Below are 9,372 nucleotides of genomic sequence, written 5' to 3'. Positions count from 1 at the left end.
TCAACCAGTGGCCAAGTCTTACTTCCCGACAAAGTAAAAATCTGTGAAAGTGAGTTATAGTCCCACTTTTAAAATCTAATATTTTTGGGATGAGAATACATGCAGGTTTTATAAATGATTTACAATTTACAAAATAGACACAAGTACGTGAAACTACATTCTATGGTTGAATTATCGAAATCGAATATGCCCCTTTTTATTAAGTCTGGTAATCTAAGAATTAGGGAACAGACACCCTAATTGACGCGAATCCTAAAGATAGATCTATCGGGCCCAACAAGCCCCATCCAAAGTACCGGATGCTTTAGTACTTCGAAATTTATATCATATCCGAAGGGTGTCCCGGAATGATGGGGATATTCTTATATATGCATCTTGTTAATGTCGGTTACCAGGTGTTCACCATATGAATGATTTTTATCTCTATGTATGGGATGTGTATTGAAATATGAAATCTTGTGGTCTATTGTTACGATTTGATATATATAGGTTAAACCTATAACTCACCAACATTTTTGTTGACGTTTAAAGCATGTTTATTCTCAGGTGAATATTAAGAGCTTCCGCTGTTGCATACTAAAATAAGGACAAGATTTGGAGTCCATGTTTGTATGATATTGTGTAAAAACTGCATTCAAGAAACTGATTTCGATGTAACATATTTGTATTGTAAACCATTATGTAATGGTCGTGTGTAAACATGATATTTTAGATTATCATTATGAAATAAAGGTTATGGTTTGTTTTAAAAATGAATGCAGTCTTTGAAAAACGTCTCATATAGAGGTCAAAACCTCGCAACGAAATCAATTAATATGGAATGTTTTTAATCAATAAGAACGGGACATTTCAAGTTAATTCTAAACTTCTTCGCAAACAAAGTTAATTCTTCTAACTTGACTTTTAAAATCAACTAAACACATGTTCTATATCTATATGATATGCTAACTTAATGATTTAAAACCCGGAAACACGAAGAACACTGTAAAACTTAGCTAAAAGCGGGGGCTGTTTTGAGTTAGATAATTAAAAACTATGATAAACTTTGATTTAAAAGTTGTCCTTCTGGGAAAATGATTTTCTTATGAACATGAAACTATATCCAAAAATCATGGTTAAACTCAAAGTGGAAGTATGTTTTTCAAAATGGTCATCAAGACGTCGTTCTTTTAACGACCCGTCCTAATCCATCTGGACGAATACATTACATTTGGTTACATCGCGAGGTACTTGACCTCTATATGATACATTTTACAAACATTGCATTCGTTTTTAAAAGTCAAACTTTCATTTCATCAAAAGTTGACGGCATGCATACCATTTCATAATATATCCAACTATAATTGACTTAATAATAATCTTGATGAACTCAATGACTCAAAATGCAACGTCTTTTGAAATATGTCATGAATGATTCCAAGTAATATCTCTAAAATTAGCAAATGCACAGCGAAAGATTTCTTTCATACCTGAGAATAAACATGCTTTAAAGTGTCAACCAAAAGGTTGGTGAGTTCATTAGTTTATCATAATCAATCATTTCCAATTATATAATAGACCACAAGATTTTCATTTTTCATAAATATCATTACACTCGCAAAGGTATAAAATTCATTCGTATGATGAACACCTGGTAACCGACATTAACATAATGCATATAGAATATCCCCCGCATACTCGCAAGTATGCCATAAATATTGGCAATCGCAATCACCATTTAAATCGAAGTACTAAAGCATTCCAAATTCCAGAATGGAATTTGTTAGGCCCATAGATCTATCTTTAGGATTCGCGTCAATTAGGGGCCATTTCCCTAATTCTTAGGTTACCAGACTTGAAGGAGCGATATTCGGTATAGTAATCCAACCATACAATGTAGTTTCAAGTACTTGTGTCTATTTCGTCAAACATTTATAAAAGCAGCGCATGTATTCTCAGTCCCAAAAATATATATTGCAAAAGCATTTAAAAAGGGAGCAAATGAAACTCACTATACTGTATTTTGTAGTAAAATACATATGACGACATTGAACAAGTGTATGGTTGGCCTTGGATTCATGAACATATACCAATTGTATATCTATTAAAACATATAATAGAAATCTCATAATTTCATTTATTAATTATATAAAATTTTATATAGATGTAGTTATATAGAATTTATACTAAATTCTATTTAAATATATATCTTATTTATATATATTATATTTGTATATTTTGTATATATATATTTAAAATTATTATAGTATATGTAATAAGTATAATTTTGTACAAAATATTTATTTGTTAAAATGATAGTTTCGATCATAATGATTTACTAATAATAATAATAATAATAACTTTGTTAATAATGATAATACTAATAATAATAATAATAATAATAATAATAATATTAATAATAATAATAATAATAATAATAATAATAATAATAATAATAATAATAATAATAATAATATTGTTAATAATGATACTTATGTTAATGATAATATTACTAATAATTATAAAATGATACTAATACTAAAATGACAAAATTTATAATAATGAATACATTGATTATGTTAATAATAATAATAATAATGGTTGTATTCTTATAACTATGTTTGTAATACTAATTATAATACTAATAATAATTATAATACTAGTAATACTAATAATAATAATAATAATAATAATAATAATAATAATAATAATAATAATAATAATAATAATAATAATAATAATAATAATAATAATAATAATAGTAATAATACCTATATTAGTAATAATAATAGTATTAATAATTATAATACTTGTAATAATAATAACAATATTTAATAATGATAATCATAATAATAACTCTAAGATTCATTACACTTAATAATAATACTAACAATAATAATAATACTAACAAATATTATTTATAATACTAATAATAACAATAATAAAAATAATATTAACAATAATATTAACAATAATAATAATTTTTAAGAATGATAACTACCTCAAAAGCCCTTCCTAAAAAGAAAACGCCCCGAACCGGGCTCGAAGACCCAAACAACCCCTTAACCATTCTTCTGCGTCTATTTTTCTGATTATTATTACCACTGAATTATATTTAAACTATTTCTGTCAGTATGCCATTTCATCTTCTTCATACCCAAAATCAAATCGACCAGAGAAAGAATCACTAACAAATTGGTTTTTATAATTTGCAAACGAAACAGAAAACACAGTTGTGGTTGATATAGATTGACAGAGAAGAAAATAAAAAAAAAATTCACATTAGCATCAGCAGCTCGTCATTTAATAAGAAGAACTCAAAATTTGTTTTTAAAATTAAGACACTTTTGGATTATGATTCCAACATGAATCACGTAGTAATTCATTCGTAGAAACCATAGAAATCATCAATTGAACTTTAATTGTAACAATTAACTCAAATTCGATCACAGAAGAATAGTTGACTTTTTAAATTTGAAACTTTGACTTCTAAATTCATTCTTGATTTTAAGAATTAGGACTTGATATTTTGCAGAAAGTTCGACCAAAGGATTTCTAAGACAATTACATTTTTATATTTTTGAATTTCATTCGAAATCGAGTAATGGTTTAAGATATTTTTTGAACAGAGGAGCTGGGCCTTTTTTTATATATATAAATTTTTGATTTTCTTTCACAATTAACAGCAGGAAATTTATAAGTGAATGATATTGGTGTTTGAATGATTGTAGCGGTAATTAAGGGATGATTGAATCAATTTGTAGGGATGAACTGATCGAAGGAGTCACAGGTCGTACAGAAGAGAAGAGGAAAAAAAATAAGTTTGAAAGTGATATATATCGCAATGTGTTAAATAGATTATATCTGTAATTGTATACTCCGTATTTGTAAATCTAACTATATATCTGTATCTGTATATACATGAATAAACATAATAATGTTAATAATACAAACATTAATATTAATAATAATAATGAAACTAATAATAATAATAATAATAATAATAATAATAATAATAATAATAATAATAATAATAATAATAATAATAATAATAATAATAATAATAATAATAGAAATAATAATAATGTTAATGGTAGCACTAATACAAATAATAATAATAATTATATTAATAATAATAATAATAAACAATAATGATACTAATAATAATCAAATGATAATAATATTACTTTTATTGATGTTAATAAAAATAAAATGTTTTATTTTCTACTAATAGTAATGATCATATTTGTAATTATAATTATATAGATAAAAATACTAATAATAATTATAATAATAATATCAAATAATACAGTGTAATAGAAAATATTGATATGATAATTAATAATAAAGCTAATGGAAATTTTTAATAAAAAGTTTAATAATTATTAATTATAATGATAAACAACAACAAAATTTTTTTGTTAATAATAGTATTATTAATGATACTAATAATAATGCTAATTATAATAATATTAATATTACTAATGTTAATAATATTATTATTAATAACAATTTTTACATATCAAAGTTCATATCTAAATGTTATATATAATAATATTATTAATATTTATTTTACTAACAATATTTAATTTAATAAAAGTAATAACATTAATAGTATTTTAACTTGTAATTAAATTTAATATTTTAATACTACATATTATTAATCATATAATTTTTATACCCTTTATATATATATATATATATATATATATATATATATATATATATATATATATATATATATATATATATATATATATATATATATATTTACACATATTTGTTCGTGAATTGTCGAAACTGGTCGAGGTTAAATGAATGAAATAAAACAGTTCAAAATTTTTGAGACTCAACCTATCAGACTTTGCTCATCGTATCAAAATCATATAAAGATTAAGTTTAAATTTGGTCGAAAATTTCTGGGTCGTCACAGTACCTACCCGTTAAAGAAATTTCATCCCCGAAATTTGATAGAGATCGTCATGGTTGACAATAAGTATGTTTTCATGACAAATATGAGTTGATAAATAGAGTTTTATCATCCTTGAGTAATACAGATAAAACAATTCGATTATACGAAGCGTACGAGTGAAGCTGTCACAAAAGATTGAGATAGAGATTTAACTTTTGACGTAGTCACGGTGGATTTTCGGAATTCAAGGGATTCAAGGAAAATCTTTGAGATCTAAAAGATTTGATTCTTCAACAAATAAGGATATTAAGATCTCTATAATTAAATACGGTGATCTGTCTTAATTACCCTGTCTGATATTCCCATTATAAATAAAACTTTTTCCGTTCCATTATTTTCACCATTCCTATACTTTCTTTCTTAGTTCATACATCCCAAAAGATTATGAAAATGCTTAATCCCGTTCTAATCCTTGATATTTTTCTAATTATCATATCTGTCATCCTTCTTTTCAATCTTCCACCAGAAAAATCTGTTTACTTCTACTATTACCTTGGGTGATACTATTCTTAATTATACCATGTATTTATATTGCTGTTCGTATTAATATCTACGGTTTGTAACCTCTGTGTTGTTATTGGGCTTTATATTTTCTCTTATATTTTGGAGCTCTTTTCCTTTTTATTCTCTTCTCGACCTCTAGGTAAACCGAGTAATGATCCAGAATTCGTAAGTATAGGGTTTCGAATGAACTTCATGTTCTAAGCAAGAAAGAATGTAATAGCACGATTTGATTTGTCAAAATACCAGAATCACTGAGAATAGAACTATCAAGAATATACTTTCTTGATATGTTCAGAAGTTAAGCAGAATGAAAGAGTTATGTAACATGGCACATGATGACGTTATGATCTGTGAATCATCACGTCCCATTAGAAACTCAACATGACTTACTGTAATATAATCACGTTGATCAAGTGTCATTATATTATACTAATTCATGCTTCAGTTCCCAACACTACTTCAAAATTCATTCATAGTTTATACTTAGATTTTACAGAAATTTCCAATATAATGTATTACAGATAGCACGAAGAGGTATATAATTTCGGACGAGAATATTTATGAAAATATCTTCAGAAGTATCGAAGATATTTATGATGATATTTTGGAATTTCTAAGTTCGAAAGTTGATAAGGAAAAATTTTCCGCAAGATTTTAACATGACTTCGGAGCAGGATATTCTCTAAAGATTTCGTCGGATCCAGAATTACCTGAATTCTTTGAATATAGGGTTTGGTCCTTGTATTTGTCGTTGATCTCCTTCATGGTTAACTCAATCTGTTTTTCAGTACCAAATTTTCTATCGAGCATTCCCAACATTCTATTCTTTATTATCAAAATTTTGACCGTTTAAACCATCTACGATTTTGTTGTTTCATCAGCATTTCGAGAAGTAGTTCGCAGTTTTAGGGTGTTTTTCAGAAACTTCACATTCGGGGTATGTAAGTCCAGGAGATAGACGTTATATGTACACATATAACTGTTGGCGTAGACATGCTGCGAGATTTCAAAATACTGATTGTTAATTCCCGTATGGCAATTCTTGTTATCAGATGCAGATGAGTAGATGATAGAGTTTTAATGAATATAATAACTTTTCATATAGTCAAAGATCAATGAAGTTGCTGGTAAGTTTACTGCTAATGTGGTGGGATATAAACGGTTCCCCAGTAACGAAGGCGAAAAGACAACGTATATATCAAGGTTATAATAAGGCTAGTCCAACTGAAAAGTCGATGTTGACTTGCTGGAGCTGTGACAAAATTGGCTAATTTGGGAAGAGATTGCAGAGTTATTTTCGGTAATAACAATGCCAAATGAGCTAGCACAGATACGTGTTAAACCTTTACTCAGGTTCCGAGTGTTTTCAGGTGCATAAATATATACATCAATCTTTTCTTCCGTAGATGAAGTGCGGTTGGTTCATCCTATGGATTGAGGTGTTTTCAAGAATCATGAGAGGTTTGAACGCAGATTGTAATCGTCAAGATACAAACGAGGCTTAAGATGAAATCAAGTGGCAAACTTGAAGAAATGTTTAGTTTCATATGTTATAATCAATATTTTAATTCATTTTAATTGTCCAATGTCATTAGTCCATAGTTAGGAGTCCACAATTAGTAGTTCAACAATTCATATATAGTTTAATATATAATATTCGAATTAATTATTACGTGTGGTGACCCGTTATATACATGTCTCAGACTCGATCACAACTCAAAGTATATATATTATTTAGAATCAACCTCAATCCTGTATAGCTAACTCAAGCATTACTGCATATAGAGTGTCTATGGTTATTCATATATATAGACACGTCGACATGATATGTCAAAACCTTGTATACGTGTCCCGATATTTAAAGTGCGTAAAATAAATAACAGAAATTAAATGACGATAAATAAATTTGCAAGAATTTAAATTGCGATAAATAAAATGTAATACGGAATTAATCAGTTAGCTAGGAACAGTTAGCTAGGAACAGTTAGCATGGATTCTTATCAAAATTCTTCTCATAGTTAAATTGTTTGTTTCTAACAAATTTTATTTTTGTCCAATGTTTTCTTCATTATGCTACTTGTTGGATTCTGATAGGTCAAAATCCAAATATGAAATTGAATAAAAATGGTTATTCTGTGGTGAACGGATACGTATATCTGTGGGTGTAAGTAGGATAGTAAATGACTGTTGAATCAGATTCGAAGAATGTACAGTGTAACTTATTAATGTGAAATCTAAATATTTCTCGGGTATTACCTACCCGTTAAAATATTTTTCACCATTAATCGGTTGTACAAAAGAATTTTTAATTACAATCTTTATGAAAATATACTTACATATATATTCTCTTCAGATGTAATCATGGATTTAATGAGTTAATATGATATTAAACTCATTTGATTTACCGTTAGAACAAGAATATATAATCTCTAGAACATTAGAGATTACATAATTGCCATGTCGTACGAAGATAAATGATGTAGAACATCATGTTGAACGATGATTATGCTCGAGGTACAGATTGTGATGTTGAGGCGTGTGTTGTTGTGGTTTGTGTTGTTGCTGAAGCTGGTAGGTTTTGCACCATATTTTTCAAGGCTACAACTCGGGCGCGAAGCTCGTTGACTTTATTACTCCGGGATGATTGTCGGTAGGAACGAGCGAATGAATAAGGTTTAGAATCTGGCTTGTGATATAGTCGTGGCGAGATACTCCGAAAATGAGAGAGAAAATGGTATTACGAATAGGTTCGCCGGTAAGTGCTTCAGGTTCTTAACCAATAGGGCAATAAGGTAGGTGGAAGGGATCACCTTCTTCTTGTCTCCAATGATTTAGTACACTACGAACCCATCAGATGAATTGGGGATGACTGATTGGTTGATCCATTCCAGTCACACTGCTTTCGGAGCTCGAGTAAACTCCATATCGGAATTCGAGGGGCTTAAACTAGTGGCGAGTTCCATTTCGTACAATTGAATAAAGGATTTTTCGATATAGAATGATTTTCGGCTATCAGATGGTATTCTAATTACATAGAATATCTATAAATATAGGACAAAAGGTTGCGTAGATTACGGAGGGATTTACAGAATACGCCAGGCAAGTTTACAGTAACAGATATGCTAAGATATGAATTAGCAGATACCCTAAGATATGAATTTTGTCTATACACTATTCATGCAATCAATGCAGTAAGATGTGTCTAGACTAAGAATGATAAGCAAGTGATTCCCTAAGAATGATAAGCAGGTAGTTTTCGACACGAAATGATAAGCAAAACTATTGACATGCAGACACGGTCGAAGTCCAGACCCACTAATGCATCTAAACAACTATCAGTTAGACACACTAATGCAAGACCTGGTTCGCTAAGACCACCGCTCTGATACCAACTTCAACGACCCATCCTAATCCATCTGAACGAATACATTACATTTGGTTACATCGCGAGGTACTTGACCTCTATATGATACATTTTACAAACATTGCATTCGTTTTTAAAAGTCAAACTTTCATTTCATTGAAAGTTGAAGGCATGCATACCATTTCATAATATATCCAACTATAATTGACTTAATAATAATCTTGATGAACTCAATGACTCAAATGCAACGTCTTTTGAGATATGTCATGAATGATTCCAAGTAATATCTCTAAAATGAGCAAATGCACAGCGGAAGATTTCTTTCATACCTGAGAATAAACATGCTTTAAAGTGTCAACCAAAAGGTTGGTGAGTTCATTAGTTTATCATAATCAATCATTTCCAATTATATAATAGACCACAAGATTCTCATTTTTCATAAATATCATTACACTCGCAAGTGTATATAATCCATTCGTATGATGAACACCTGGTAACCGACATTAACATAATGCATACAGAATATCCCTCGCATACTCGCAAGTATGCCATA

The sequence above is a fragment of the Rutidosis leptorrhynchoides genome, chromosome 8 (assembly GCF_046630445.1).
Source record: "Rutidosis leptorrhynchoides isolate AG116_Rl617_1_P2 chromosome 8, CSIRO_AGI_Rlap_v1, whole genome shotgun sequence".
NCBI lineage: Eukaryota > Viridiplantae > Streptophyta > Magnoliopsida > Asterales > Asteraceae > Rutidosis > Rutidosis leptorrhynchoides.
Note: the sequence above shows the minus strand (reverse complement) of the source record.